The 16,198-nt window shown below is 37.1% G+C and overlaps 1 protein-coding gene across 1 annotated transcript in view; it reads right to left on the bottom strand.

The window, feature by feature from the left end:
• LOC150075183 (stAR-related lipid transfer protein 3-like) overlaps positions 1-15,588 on the bottom strand; it is a 179,416-nt gene extending 163,828 nt beyond the window's left edge. Inside the window, exon 1 of the mRNA XM_090388230.1 lies at positions 15,209-15,588. The gene's annotated coding sequence lies outside the window, so the exon portion shown is untranslated. The remainder of the gene's footprint in view (positions 1-15,208) is intronic.
• Positions 15,589-16,198: the final 610 nt, after the last annotated feature.

Below are 16,198 nucleotides of genomic sequence, written 5' to 3'. Positions count from 1 at the left end.
GTAACTGGTGATTTTCATATTATTAAACTGTAATTATTGTCAGTAATGTGGTTTTTGTAAACTGACTGTTAGTATTTAGATGTTAAATAATAAATATTTCCTTTTGTTTCCTCATATTCTCTTATTATAACATTCACAAATATGCATATTATATATATATATAAAATATTGGTGTAAATACACCATAGTTTACCCATAAATTTAACTACATAAGTAGTGTAACGGCATCATTTGATTATATCTCATATTGTGGCTACCTTCACAATGAGATACCAGGTATTGCACTACTTCGAATAAATAACACTTCTCTACTAGAGGAGACTACTGTTATTTATTCTCAATGGGCACCACCACCACCCAGATGTGTTTTGGAGCTTGTTGGCTCACTCATCGGTGGGTGGGCAGGTACTCTGATAATGCAGACATGCCATCACGGTTGCAAAGTTAATTCCACAATATGAGAGATGCCAAATGGTGAAGAAAATGATAATATTTTGAAGACTAAATGCACAAGGCATAATATGTTATGGGTTGAGATTAACTATATAATATTGGTGTAAATACACCGTAGTTTACGCATGTCTTCCATATATTTTTTTACCCAGTCTTCAAAACATTATCATTATCTTCACCATTTGGCATCTCTCATATTGTGGAATTAACTTCGCAACCGTGATGGCATGTCTGCACTATCAGGGTACCTGCTCGCCCACCGATGAGTGAGCCAGCAAGCTCCGAAACACGTCTGGATGGCGGTGCCCACTGTGAATAAATAACAGTAGTCTCTTCTACTAGATAAGCGTTATTTATTCAAAATAGTGCAATACCTATTATCTCGTTGTGCAGGTGGCCACAATATGAGATATTATCAAATGATGCCGTTACACTACTTATGTAGTTAAATTTATGGGTAAACTATGGTGTGTTTACACCAATATTATAGAGTTAATCTCAACCCATAACATTATGCCTTGTGTATTTAGTCTTCATAATAAATATAAATATTTGTTTGTAAGATACATATGTTGTAAATATTAAATAATAATAAAAAATATACACATATACTACATGTACACCACGAAGTTTACATCCCCCCCATGCATGTAACCCTGAAGTTTACATTCTCACCCCCCCATGCAAATGCTCTGGATTCAACACTTATTGAAGTGCATGCCAATCTACAGTTTATAGCCATTGTCGGTTTAACAATCAGCTTGCAAAATTCTTGAAAATTTAACAACCAGCACGCCCACTGATATAACATAAAAATTACATTTTTAAGTAACATCTGATGTTCGATATCAAAAAAGTGAAAGTGAATTTATTATTCACAATAGAGCATATAGTATACACTACTTGTGTATACACTACAAGTGTCTGCAATTCTGCCCAGACACGATAGGAGGGAGTATATGATGATAGCCTTGTCGATCAATTCGGCCCTGGAAAGATTGTGCAAGGCTGAAGGGGTAGAATTTTTTTCAGCCTGGACTGTACTTGTTAACAGGAGAGATTGCTTCTACAGGGATGGGATACACTTAAATAGAAAGGGTGCAAGAATATTTGCTGATGCTATCGAGGCAGTGTTAGGTGGGTCGGAAAACTGCTAGCTTGGGGGGAGACAAAGACTAATGGATTAACAGTAGCCACTGGCAGAGGTGAAAGAGATTCTTGCACTGCTTCTATTGGAATGAGCAGAAGCCTGAAAAACAAGATGCAGGATATTCCAGAGACTGCTGGAAGTCACTGCGGTACAAGTAAACACATGGGTTGTGTTAGGGTAGCTAAGAATAGAAACAGGTGCATGTATACTTGCGTGTACACTAATGCTAGGAGTTTAGTAAATAAATTTGATGAATTTGAGGTATTACTCAAAACATCAAAGGCAGATATTGTTGGGATATCAGAGACGTGGTGTCGCACAGATATAAGGAATGCAGAACTGGAATTTGGGGAGTACAACGTCTACAGAAAGGATAGACAGGATAGGAAGGGAGGAGGGGTTATGCTATTAGTTAAAAAACACATAAAATCCAAGGAAGTGAAGCCAGTTGACATCGCTGGACAGTGCAGTGTTGAGTCAGTTTGGTGTGACATAAGCATAGGTAAATCAAAATTGAGAGTAGGAGTGTGCTATAGGCCTAATGACTCTGATGAGTATAATAAGATACTGTACAGGGAAATAGAATGGGCCAGTAAATCTGGGAGTCTTATAATGGGGGATTTTAATTTCCCAGATATTGACTGGAATTTGTGGGTTGGTCACTCACACACTAGCAAGGCTTTTGTGGATTTATTGGATGATTGTTTTCTACACCAGCATGTTCGGGAGGCAACTAGAGGGAGTAATACTCTTGATCTGATTATCAGTAGTGATTCTTCATGCATTAGGAATCTGCAGATAAATGAACCACTGGGTGGCAGTGATCACAGTGTGCTGAAGTGGGATTTACTCAAGGAGGTAACTACCATCAGAGGTAAAGGGAAGGGTTTTTGCTTTCGTAAAGGCGACTATGATGGTCTGAGACAGTATTTAAATTCTATACAGTGGGACCAACTGATGATGTTGCCAACAGCAAATTCAAAATGGGAAGCATTCAAGGAACTAATCTTGGAAGCTACCAGGCTTTACATACCAACCAAGAAATATTGTTCAAGGTTCAGGCCTAAATGGTTGTCAGATGAACTAATGAGACATATGGCAGAGAAGAAAAATGCATGGGATACATACAAATTAATGGGTGACGTGGAAGCCTATGATAGATATAAGTTGGTCTGTAACCAAGTCACAAAGGAGATTAGGCAGGCAAAGGCAGATTATGAGAAATCCTTGGCAAAGGATGCAAAGAAAAACAGAAAAGAGTTCTTTACCTATTTAAACTCAAGAAGGAAAGGGATGAATCAGATTGGTCCACTGGATGTTGATGGTTCAACAGTTGAGGATCCAGCTCAGGTGGCTAACAATCTAAACGAGTATTTTGCATCTACATTCACACATGAGGAGTTATTCAGGAAGGGGAATGTCGTAGGTGAAGTAAACATTGGCAGTGAGCTAGATGATTTTCTAATAACTGAGAGGAAAGTGGAGGAGAAATTGTTGAGGATAAACATAAAAAAGGCACCCGGGGTGGATGGGATCTATCCAGTTATATTAAAGGAGGCAGCAAAGGAAGTAAGCAAACCCCTAGCCATAATTATGAGAGCTTCTTTGGACTCAGGGGAGGTACCCATGGACTGGAGATGTGCAAATGTAACCCCAATTCACAAAGGAGGATCAAAGGCTGACAAGTAATTATAGACCTGTTAGTTTAACTTCGGTTCCAGGAAAATTAATGGAGGCACTGGTTAAAGAAGCACTGCAGGATCATCTGGACAAGAATTCAGTTATAGCTCAGACACAGCATGGGTTTGTTAAGGGCAGGTCTTGTCTGACCAATTTGATTGGATACTATGATGTAGTCACAAAAGAACTGGATGCAGGGAATAACTTTGATATTATATATTTGGATCTTAGAAAGGCTTTTGATACTGTTGCGCATGGAAGACTGCTGCACAAATTGGAGAAGTGTGGCATTCGAGGCAAATTGCTGCTATGGATAAAGGGATGGTTGAGTGGCAGAAGACAGAGAGTGGTAATCAATGGACACTGCTCAACGTGGACTAATGTTATTAGTGGAGTTCCTCAGGGTTCAGTGTTGGGTCCATTGTTGTTTTCTGTATTTATAAATGATATTGATGATGGTGTATCAGGCTTAATGTCCAAGTTTGCAGACGATACAAAGGTTGGCAGGGTTGTTAAGGACACTACTGATACTATGCTGCTGCAACAGGATCTGGAAAGGTTGAGCAGATGGGCTGAGAGGTGGCAAATGAAGTTTAACATTGACAAATGTAAAGTACTACATATGGGAAACAGTAACCCCAGATCAACGTATCAACTCTGTGGTACTACGCTGACAGTGGTAGAGAATGAAAAGGACCTGGGGGTAATTGTGCAGGCAGATATGAAGTTCTCTGAGCAGTGCAGACGAGCTGCAAGAGTAGCTCATGGTGTCTTGTCAATGATATACAGGAATTTTTCTAGCAGGGACAGGGATGTGATTATTCCCTTGTATAAGGCATTGGTCAGGCCACACCTTGAGTACTGTATACAGGTCTGGAGGCCTCATTTCAAGAAGGATGTAGAGCTGCTGGAACGAGTACAGAGAAGGGCAACAAGATTAGTGAACGGAACAAAGAGTTGCTCTTACGTACAAAGGCTTAAGTTTTGCAAATTACAGAGCCTGGAGACTAGGCATCGCCGAGGTGATCTGATAGAGGTGTACAAGGCTTTGAATGGCTTGAGCATGCTCAATGCCGATGGGATTCTTCCTCTTGCTCAGAATAATCACCTGAGAGGGCATAAATTCAAATTGAGGAAGGACGGATGTCGGATAGATGTGCGGAAATTCGCCTTTAGCCAGCGGGCAGTTGGTTTGTGGAATAGACTTCCATCGCTTGTTGTTGAAGTTGATAGCCTAAACAAATTTAAGGCTCAGCTGGACAGGTATTTCGAACGAATTGAGGGGTGAAATGGGAGTAGTGGTTGTTTTTTTTTTTTTTTTTGGCTGATGCTGAATAAGCTTGCTTTCTTGCATCAAATGCCTCTACTAATGCTAATGCTAATGCTAATACTTCTGTGCAATTTCCAAGTCAACCCATGCAAGCGCTCTTGGAGTGACAATAATGTGGGTAACTAGACATTAAGATGGCGGTAGGTTCGTACATAGAAATGCGGAAAAGATGCGGATGATATTATTATTTAGACCATTTGAGCACTGGATGCTGTTCAACAGAAAAGGTTGAACATACTTGTGGCCGGTGTTGCTATTTCATATAATGGAGGAATTTTAATTGTCCAGATACTGACTGGAACTTGTCGGTTGGTCACTCACACACTAGCAAAACTTTGTGGATTTATTGGATGACTGAGGGGATCTGATTGAAGTGTTAAAAGGGGGATGGATGTGTGACAAGGAAAAGCGTGCTTTTTTTTTTCTTTGGCCGATGCTTCATAAGCTTTCTTTCTTGCATCATCATAGCAACTAATACTATTTTAACTCATGTTGTAAATTACAGCTATGTTGCTGGTTATACAGCACTTGTGTAAGCTCATGTTTGTTGTCCCTACAGAACAGCTGAGAGTGAGAGGGCAAGCAAGAGAATGTGAGAGAATATATATGCTTCTTTAAACCTATAATTTCTTTCTTTCATAAATGGTGATTTACTGAAGTGTCAAAACTAGATTTAATTCCACACAACCAAGACTAACATTAGAATAGGCAAATGATGCAAGAAAGCAAGCTTATGCAGAATCAGCCAAAAAAAAAAAAAAAAAAACCTTCCACTTCACCCCTCCATTCGTTCGAAATACCTGTCCAGCTGAGCCTTAAATTTATTTAGGCTATCAACTTCCACAATAAGGGATGGAAGTCTGTTCCACCAACCAACTACCCGCTGGCTAAAGGCAAATTTCTGCACATCTATCTTTCCTCAATTTGAATTTATGCCCTCTCAGGTGATTATTCTGAGCAAGAGACAGTATCCCATCAGCATTGAGCATGCTCAAACCATTCAAGGCTTTGTACACCTCTATCAGATCACCTCGCCGGTGCCTAGTCTCCAGACACCGTAATTTGCAAAACTTAAGCCTTTCTTCGTAAGAGCAACCCTTCGTTCTGTTCACTAACCTTGTTGCCCTTCTCTGTACTCGTTCCAGCAGATCTACATCCTTCTTGAAATGAGGCCTGCAGACCTGTATACAGTACTCAAGGTGCGGCCTGACCATTGCCTTATACAGTCAGTCCTCGTATAGCACGATAGTTGTGTTCCTAGAAACCCTCGTGCAATGCAAAATCATGCAATATAAACAACAGGCCCTATGGGAAAAATTGGGTTAGGTGCTGACCACCCAAGATTGAACACACATTTCTAACCAAAACATTACCAAACACAATAAATAATCGTAATAAAATATTTAAGTATTTTATTACGACTATTACGTAATAAAATATTGCTAATGCTTTTGCTTCTATCGTAAGCAAACTTGTTTTTTGTTTGATTTTCTATCCAAACAGATGACAGCTGTTCCATCTCTTCCAATTCTTTGTGTCTAATGGAGTTTAATTACACTTTGAGTTGTTCCTGCTATCAAAGTTGTTTTTATTTTCTCTGCATTCTTTGTAATTCTCGGAGTTGCCTCATTTAGGTCTGTAACACGTGCAATATCACATGGTCTTTCATTTTGCTCAAAGTGTTTCACAATTTCATATTTTTTCTCTATCGACAGAGGCGGACTGGCCATAAGCCTTACCAGGGAAACCCCGGTGGGCCGGAGGCCAGTGCGATTTTGGCCATAAACCATAGCATGAGGCCACTATAAATTTTCCCGGGTAAGAATTTTTGACCCAGTCCACCTCTGTTTATCGATATTGCTTTTCTTTTTCTCTCTGAATCTGTAGTGTCTTCACCAGAATGCTTCCTTTTCACACCTTTTAAGTATTTTACTCATTTTTAGGGAATAAAGCACAATTACAAAACGAGGAGGCACGCTTGATACACATAAACAAAGCTGCGTGCGTGTAGCAACTGAATAAACAACACCGTAAAGGCCGAGCTACACTAACACCTCACATTTCTAGGGGCTACTACCATAAAATAATAAAAACAATTTCCAGTTGCGTTTCTGCTAGTGGAATCTGTTATAAACTGGTAGTAAACTCGATCTAATTGCATTTGTGATTATACCGATTGCTGGAATTGTTGGTTTGGCGTTATTAGGGTGAAATGTGTTTCCCCCTTCACTGATATAAAAAACAAATACTTTTCAGAATCTTCTCTTCATTCCTATCGTGTTGCGTTCGGTTGGGGTGATTCTGCCATTTAGACTGCCATTTCTTGTAAACACAAAGGCGAATCGTCCATAAGCGAATTCGGTTCATGTTATATAAGATATCGTTCCCCTATTTATAAATCGTGTATGATCGAATTTGTGTAGTGCAAACACGTGTTATACGAGGACTGACTGTACAAGGGAATAATCACCTCCCTATCCCTGCTAGAAAAATTCCTGTATATCATTGATAAGACACCATGAGCTACTCTTGCAGCCCGTCTGCACTGCTCAGAGAACTTCATATCTGCCTGCACAATTACCCCCAGGTCCTTTTCATTCTCTACCACTGTCAGTGTAGTACCACACAGTTAATACGTTGCTCTGGGGTTGCTGTTTCCCCATATGTAGTACGTTACATTTGTCAATGTTAAACTTCATTTGCCACCTCTCAGCCCATCTGCTCAACCTTTCCAGATCCTGTTGCAGCAGCATAGCATCAGTAGGGTCCTTAACAACCCTGCCAACCTTTGTATCATCTGCAAACTTGGACATTAAGCTTGATATACCATCATCAATATTATTTATAAATACAGAAAACAACAATGGACCCAACACTAAACCCTGATGGACTCCACTAATAACATTAGTCCACGATGAGCACTGTCCATTAATTACCACTCTCTGTTGTCTGCCACTCAACCATCCCTTTATCCATAGCAACAATTTGCCACCAATGCCACACTGCTCCAATTTGTGCAGCAGTCTTCCATGTGCAACAGTATCAAAAGCCTTTCTAAGATCCAAATATATAATATCAAAGTTATTCCCTGCATCCAATTCTTTTGTGACTACATCATAGTATCCAATCAAATTGGTCAGGCAAGACCTTCCTTTAACAAACCATGCTGTGTCTGAGCTATAACTGAATTCTTGTCAAGATGATCCTGCAGTGCTTCTTTAACCAGTGCCTTCATTAATTTTCCTGGAACAGAAGTTAAACTCACAGGTCTATAATTACTTGTGTCAGCCTTTGATCCTTCTTTGTGAATTGGGGTTAAATTTGCACATCTCCAGTCTGTGGGTACCTCCCCTGAGTCCAAGGAAGCTCTCATAATTATGGCTAACGGATTGCTTACTTCCTTTGCTGCCTCTAATATAACTGGATAGATCCCATCCACCCCCAGGTGCCTTTCTTGTATTTATCTTCAACAATTTCTCCTCCACTTTACTCTCAATTATTACAAGATCATCCAGCTCACTGCCAGTGTTTACTTCATCTATGGCATTCCCCTTCCTGAATAACTCCTCATGTGTGAATGTAGATGCAAAATATTGATTTAGTTTGTTAGCTACCTGAGCAGGATCATGAACAGTTGAACCATCGATATCAAGTGGACCAATCTGATTCATCCTCTTCCTTCTAGAGTTTACATAAGTAAAGAACTCCTTGCTGTTTTTCTTTGCATCCTTTGCTAAAGATTTCTCGTAATCTGCCTTCGCCTGCCTAACCTCCTTTGTAACTTGGTTACAGATCAACTTATATCTATCATAGGCTGTGTCACATGTTAATTTATATGTGTCCCATGCATTTTTCTTCTCTGCCATATGTCTCATTAGTTCATCTGACATCTATTTAGGCCTGATTATAATGAGTAATGTAGATTGTTATTTGCATTACTCAAGTGGTGGCTTATGGCCACTCACTTAGCATCTTACTCCACACTAACATTATGGAAGAGAAGGCCTAGTAAGTGGCCTTGAACAACTGGTTTTTATCTCTACTACAGTTGTAATGGCAACAATTACAAACTTAGCAATCTTTGTTATTATGTATGAGAAATGGTTTGAATTTCTCCACAGTATATATGTTTACAGATGTGTAAATAAGTTTAGTTGTTAGTGCTTAAAATAATTTCAAACTCTGATGCCTCTCAATCCCCTAGGGTGCTAGATTTTAAAGAGCTTACAGTGTGCGTATACATGGCTAGACTGGGTGTGTATACAGGGCAAAATAATTCAGGAAATAATTAATTGACAAGGTAAATTTGCTGTCAGCTCTGATGGCAATTATCACCTGAGCCAGTTTGTCCCTGTATATGCTAAATGGGCTTAACTGGCATGCAACTGGTAGTCCTGTGTGTATAATATAATGTAGGTGTAGCTGTTTCTAATTAAACTAAAATCATTCTACTAGTTATCCATAATGCCATTGCATAAAATGTGACCAGCATTCTGTGACTAAAGAACATATTTATTATAGATGTGAAAAAAAGCTTTTAGTTTCTAAATTTGAAATATATACAAAGTGTGGCAATAAAGTTCACGGATTGGTGCTGTTGTGGTCATGTGCGATGAGTTTGAAGATAAGTGGAAGTGATATGTTTTAGTCCAAACTTCCTCCGGAAGATAGCATTACAGAGATTGTCCAGGAGGCTGACAAGTTGCAAGTAACAACCAGTTGTTAGCAGTATTAATGTTCCATGTCACAATTTTGCAATTGGAACAGCAAACAAATATCAAACTGGGAAATCTGCAAGAGATTTTTTTCAGATGTTAAAAACATCTGAAAAAAAAATTCATTTCACGATGATAGCAGATCCCACACTGGGTGTGGCATCCACTCAATGAGATGGCACAATGTGTCTTCGGTATCCTGGAACAGCTGGAGTGCCACCTGCTGGAACAGCAAGTGGCTCTTTGCCAGTCATCCAATGTCCAGGAACAGTGCTCCTGTGCTCACTGCAGGTGGAGGTATCAATTACAGTCAGTCAACAGGAGTGTGTCAACAGGAGTGTGTCAACAGGTTGCCTACTCCATAGGCCCATCCGCAAGAGCATCCACTAGACAGCGTGTACTTGGAAACATTTCTCAGGGCACTCTGGATGTAGCCTGCCATTAATTGAGAAATCATGAGCCATCTGTTGTCACAGACAGCACATGACAACTACCATTCAAATTGAGGAATCATGAGCCATCTGTTGTCACAGACAGCACATGACAACTACCATTCAGCCCAACTGTCAACCAGTCCCAGCATGTTGGGTGGTTGTGTCCTCTTCTTTGGACTATTCCCACCACACCATCACTACGGCAGTCCTCTAACAGCTGGCAATGTCTGCAGTTGCAGATGTGCTGGTCCCTACCTTCCCATCACTGCAAATCATTCCCTGTTCAAACTCCAACATATCCTTCCCTTTCACATTGCACAGGCTTTGTACTGATGAACTGACAATACCATGCGATCAGTACAGTAAGTCCCCGAACTTATGTAAGCCCAAGTTACACAACTTTGAACTTACATAAATTTTTTTTCACTCGATTTTTTTTAAGGATTTAAAACAGTAAAAAATAATAATAAGCAGCAATTAATAATGACGAACACAGCACACACAAATTGCACAAGTGATATACGGCGTAAAAAGCTTAAAAAATAGGAATGATAAGAAGATTCTGAAAATTTATTTATGTTTTTTTTTTTATATGACAGAAGATTTCAATGAAGGGGACACACATTTCACCATAATAACATAAAAACCCACAGAATTCCAGCAATCGGTATTATTGCAAATCCAATAAGATCGGGTTTAATATCTATTTATAATAGATTGCACTAACAGAAAAGCCCAATAAACTGAAAACAACAAATTCTTTTTATTGTTTTATGATAGTGACCTCCAAAAATATGCTTTAGTAAAATGTGAGCTTGCATGAGGTGATAATAGTGTGTTTATGCTTAACTCTGTGAAGTTCTTTACAGAAAATTTCATTTTGGCCATTATCATGGTGCCAACTAAGAGAATAAGTGACAGCGATGCTAGTAAATCTACCAAGAAAAGGAAAGCAATCGATTTGGATCAGAAAATTAAAACAATAAGGATGAATGAAAATGATCAAACATTAACAAGTATTGTGTGGAATTCAGATTTGTCAGTGTCAACAGTGAACACAATAATAAACGACAAAGACAGAATATGAGAAGGGATTGGCACCAATGAAGTGAACTATAATAACCAAGGCTGAGAAATATATATCAGTTTTTACTGCACAATAACATGCGTTTTTTTCTTCCTTTTCTTATGTTCCACTCCAGCTATTTCACTGCTGTCACCAGATAAAAGTGTTTAGTAAAACTAATTAAAAATACAGTAGAACCTGGATAAGAAGTTTTCCAAGGGACTGGAGATTTAGAACTTCTTACGAGGGAAAATGACCTAAGGGTATGAAATATTAACTAAACAAATAAAAACGAATAGATACACATACATAAGTTAAAAATCATTTTTAAGTATTTCCTAATTTAAAAATATTTTACTCTGCCTATGCTATTTTTAATCACTTAACATTCTGTTCATTAAACCCATGCCTTCACAACGAGTTGCCCCGATATTGAACTACCTCGAATAAGTCAATAGTTCAATTTCACTTCGACAGTGAATTCTTGAATAGGCAACACTTCGTCAATGGATTCTTGGCATATACCACCACCCCTGGGTGGTGGTATCTGTCAATAATTAGCAACATTAGCCTTCTCCAGTGGCAAAGCATTGCTTATTCAAGATAGTGCAATATCAGGGCAACTCATTGTGAAGGCCTTCACAACTTGAGATGTAACAAAAACAATGCTATTTCACCTACTTCGGTGATTTACTACAAACTAAAATGGTGCTATGCACTAACTAGTTCAATTACCAAAATGTTTATATTATTTTAATATAAAAATAAAGAATTTCTATATTTAAAAAACATTAACTAGGAAAATGTCATTATCATTATACGCTGCATATTCTTTGTTATGAACTTTTTATGCGGGAAAATTTCTTACGCAGGGAAAATAATACATTACAATATATAGAATTGAAATTGGGAATTAAGAAACCAAATGTCTTTGTGAATGTGTCCATTCACAAAGACAGGGGTGATCATAATGTTTTGGTTCATGAGTGTATACACGCAAAATATCATACAAATTGCCTATAATATGGGTGACTTTTTCAGGATTTAACTATGCACACTGAAAGGAAAAACAATGATAAGGAGTTCTCTGTTTCTGTAATAATCAATATGCAGTATGGTATTACAAATACATTAATAGAGCCTAAAGGTTAAGTATTAAAGGTTATAATTTTATAAAAATGTATACATTACTGATATAGTAATAGGGCAAAAAGGTTAAGTACTGGTATAAAGTTTTTAATTTTATAAAAATATTTTCTGTAATTATAAAAAATATATATATCCAATATTTTAAATTAATTAAATAAAATTTAATTAATGTAAAATATTGGATGTATTTCAGCTTCATATGGAGGAATTGCATGTCGCTGCCTCTAATGAACGCCTAATTATTTATTTATTCACTTTATTAATATAATTCAATGATATTGCCCCAAAGAGAATGAATGGGATAAAATCCAAAGTTAAAAATCAAAAGATAAATCAAAGCTATAAGTTAACTTACCATGTCCAAGCCCTTCCCCCTGCACCTCCAGAAATGTGTGGACCTCACTATAGATGGAAAAAGAAATGGAAATGTGGATCCAGCATTAGCAACCTCTAGGGAAGACTGAAAGCTTGGAAAGTGATGATCTCTATTAGTTGTGATAAAACGTGTATTATTGTACATAAATATAGCCCAATATGTGAAATATGTTAAGGTATAATGAAATTTAGCAATAGCAAAGTAGTGCAAATGGCTGATAGAGCATGAAAGAAAGAGCCTGAACTCCATAAAGGGGAAAATATAGCAGTATGTTAAAAAATAGTTTTTCCTCTATCCTCAATAAATCTAATAATTTTGGAGATTTAAAAATGAAGTGTATAGCATAGTTAAAAGCAGGAGCTAAGATAATGCTCAGGTAAGTCCCGTATCGCTAGCCCATTCCTATAGAAGGACCTTGGGCTAAAGTTGCAAGTTATTATGTGTGAACTTAACTGAAGGGATGTATCATCAGAGATAATGAAAAAGAAAATATAAATATGTACAAAACATAAATTAATAAAACATAAACCAAAGGTGAACAAAACAGAATTTTTCAATCTGGGTAACTGACTCCTGAAAAATGCACTCAAATTAATGGTATTTTGTATATCTTCTTGCTTATATACATTCTTTGACAATCTAATATAAATTTTCCTATGTGTACTCCATAAACTTAACTAAATATATGTCTATTAATCATTCTTTACTCTCCATCAATACTAATACAGTCGATTCCGATTATTTGGGACACATCGGGACTAGTGCATTTTAGCCCGATTAAGCAGCTGCCCCAATTATCCGAAGTTTCATGTGACATAGCTGAGTGGTCAGGAGCGAGAGTGCATAGCACATGTTCCTTGAGTAGACCGGGGTTCAAGCTCGTGACTACTAAATACGATAAATATTTGTATTGATGATTTATTGTAAAACTCTACTGAGTTAGTTGTCATGATGGAGTATAAACAGAAAATTTAAAATAAGTTAAAAATACAATGTAGCCCCACTTTATAATTGATTCACTGTACAATCAAATCACGTTACGATGGAATCACCATAGTAAAGCACCGTTCACTATACAATATGTAGTAAGTGCCGATTATTGTAATCGCGTTTGTGAATTGAATTTTAATTCTATTAAACAGTGATCTGAATTAGCGAAAATAGGAGGAATATTATCCACAGGTTATAAAAGTCAAGATATATTAAGCACAAATTTACCCTTTATTACCTTACCAATTAAAAAAATTAAATGATACGTGAAAATCGGAAGAATATACGTGATAATTGGAATTATTAATACATACTGTAATATGTGCATACTAACTAGTTGACATTTGTTGGTGGGGGTTAAAATTTAAAACAGTAACAGCAATCAGTAACAAAGAACACAGCACACACAAATTCCAAGTAACATGATAGGCGCAAGTGAGAACAGAGTAACAAGTTACGAAGCTTTAAAAATAGGAATGGAGAGAAGATTCTGAAAATTAATGTTTTTATATGATTGAAGATTCCATGGAAATGTAAACACATTTCACCATAATAAACCACAGAATTCCAGAAAAGCCCAATAAACAGGTGACTGCTAATTGTTTTTATTGTTTTATGGTTGTAACCTCCAGAAATCCGACTGAACCAAGTGGTATGGTGGGAGACAATCATAGGATAATGACAATCGTACGATGTTGTCCCAATTAAGTGAAGTAAACCTGGCTATTTTCTCGACTGGGTTCTGTTTTTTAAGATTTGCCCCAAATAAACGGCTGCCTCAATTAACCGGGTGGCCCATAGTGGAGAGCGGGAATGCTGCTGGAGGAGGTGGTGGTTGTAGTGGTGAGTGTGATCGTTAGATAGGTATAGAGAACTATATATTACATTATGGTATTAGTGGTGCATATTGTGTTATCGAAACAGCAGTAGCACATAATATATATTTATTATATATGTATAAGTATGTATTTTTTAATTAAATTTTTTTGAAGAATTTGGATTACATAACCCAAATGCCCGGCAACTTACACTTTAAAGATTGGAACTTTAGTTGTATGATCCATCCCCACATCAAGAGGGGGGGGGGGAGTAGGAATGCATGGTCTATTGTCAACTGTGGTTCTGGTATATAGGCTGTCATAAACTTATGCAAAAATTGTTTACAAAAAATGCACATTGTTTTATATTAAAGTGATAATTATAGAAATAGGGAAATGCGCGTTTTCGAAAAAAGCAGTTAAATGAAAGAACATTTTTAAATGCGTTTTAATAGCTTCTAGTAGTCTTCATTATTATTGGATGTTTGTCGCTTACACTGCAGATAAGATTACACGGAGCTTAAAGCAAACAATCTTTCTAAATTTAATTTCAGCTAAACGCCACGACATTAAGAGAACTGTGGGGCAGTGCAGTCTCGTGACTGATACAGAAGATAACTTGGAATAGATTCTCACCTGATTATCTATATATATTAATCTAATTACAACAGAATTATCTCTTTTTTTTTACTTGTCAGTACTCATGTGATTTTTATATAAATTTTGAAACCTAATATCACGATACACACAATTTTTTTTTTACTAGAGAAAGGGGGAGGAGATTACATTATATTATCTTTTATCAACAGTTTAATACATAACATGATCGATAGTTCCGCCGCTCATATTATTATGTATTAAACTATTCGTGAAAATATTTTGCATAAATAAAGGGATGTTTCATATAAATGAATATATGCACAAAATGATCCATTCATTTTAAAATGGTTTTTAACCTGTTTTTCATTTTACCGAAGTAAAACTGAACTTCAGCAAGTTGTTAGTTTATTTAAATCAAACACATTCAACATTAAAAAAAGGAATTACCTGTGATACATTACCTACTCCTTCGCAACAAGGCAAAAAGGAAACCACCTACATGTAATATATAACTGCATTGCTATAATTAGTTTTGGGGAAGTACACAAGAAGACTAGAGAATTTTAATACAGTGGTTTCCAAGCCTAATCAACGACATGTCAATACACACTCCACTACAGACACCAAAACGATAAGAACTTATCAGCTGGTCAAATTTAACGTCGCCCTCTGAAATTTTTGATATCTAACACCAGAAATAAAATGAGGAAAAATTGAAAATAATTCAGTCAGTCAGAAAAACACGTACATATCCCCAAGATCAGCGTCTCCCAAACTGGGGTCCGCCTACCCCTGGGGATTCGCGAAACGGTGCTCGACTATATATACCAGGGCGGTCAACAAGTCGATCGCGATCTATCAGTCGATCGCGCGATCTATCAGTCGATCGCGACTTCAATTTCGGTCGATCACGTCACGACGAATTTTAAATGTATATAAAAATATATTAGTCAAAATTAAATATTATTATTATGCTCCCCACTGCATACGCTTATTACAAATCCGTTGAACCAAGTGACTACTCTTGTCGCCTCACAGCCGCTAGGCTTGTCGATTGAAAATTCTCGCAGTTAGGTTGTGGAGAGCATAGTGTGTGTGTCGAATTCTTTTTTAGCTTACTTAATATTAATAACTGGATAGTACTTATACGTTAATTTAATAACCTTTGATTTAAAATGAATACTACGAAAAAGATTAAACGTGTCATTTTCATTAAGAGTGGGAACTAGAATCCTTTTTGAAATGATAAAAGAAAAATGTTGTTTGATTTGCAATGCTTCCATGGCCATACCCAAAAAAGGAAATTTAGAAAGGCACTTCAACGCACTCCATGCTGAACACCAATCGGATTTTCCGCTTAATAGTGACTTCAGAAAAAATATATTAAAAGAACTTAAATCAAGATCATTAGAGCAACAAATTTCTTCATGACACCTA

Source organism: Mastigoproctus giganteus, chromosome 14, assembly GCF_048544385.1.
Source record: "Mastigoproctus giganteus isolate SK-2022 chromosome 14, ASM4854438v1, whole genome shotgun sequence".
NCBI lineage: Eukaryota > Metazoa > Arthropoda > Arachnida > Uropygi > Thelyphonidae > Mastigoproctus > Mastigoproctus giganteus.
The sequence above is the reverse complement of the archived record's forward strand: the minus strand, read 5'-3'. Positions and strand labels throughout refer to the sequence as shown.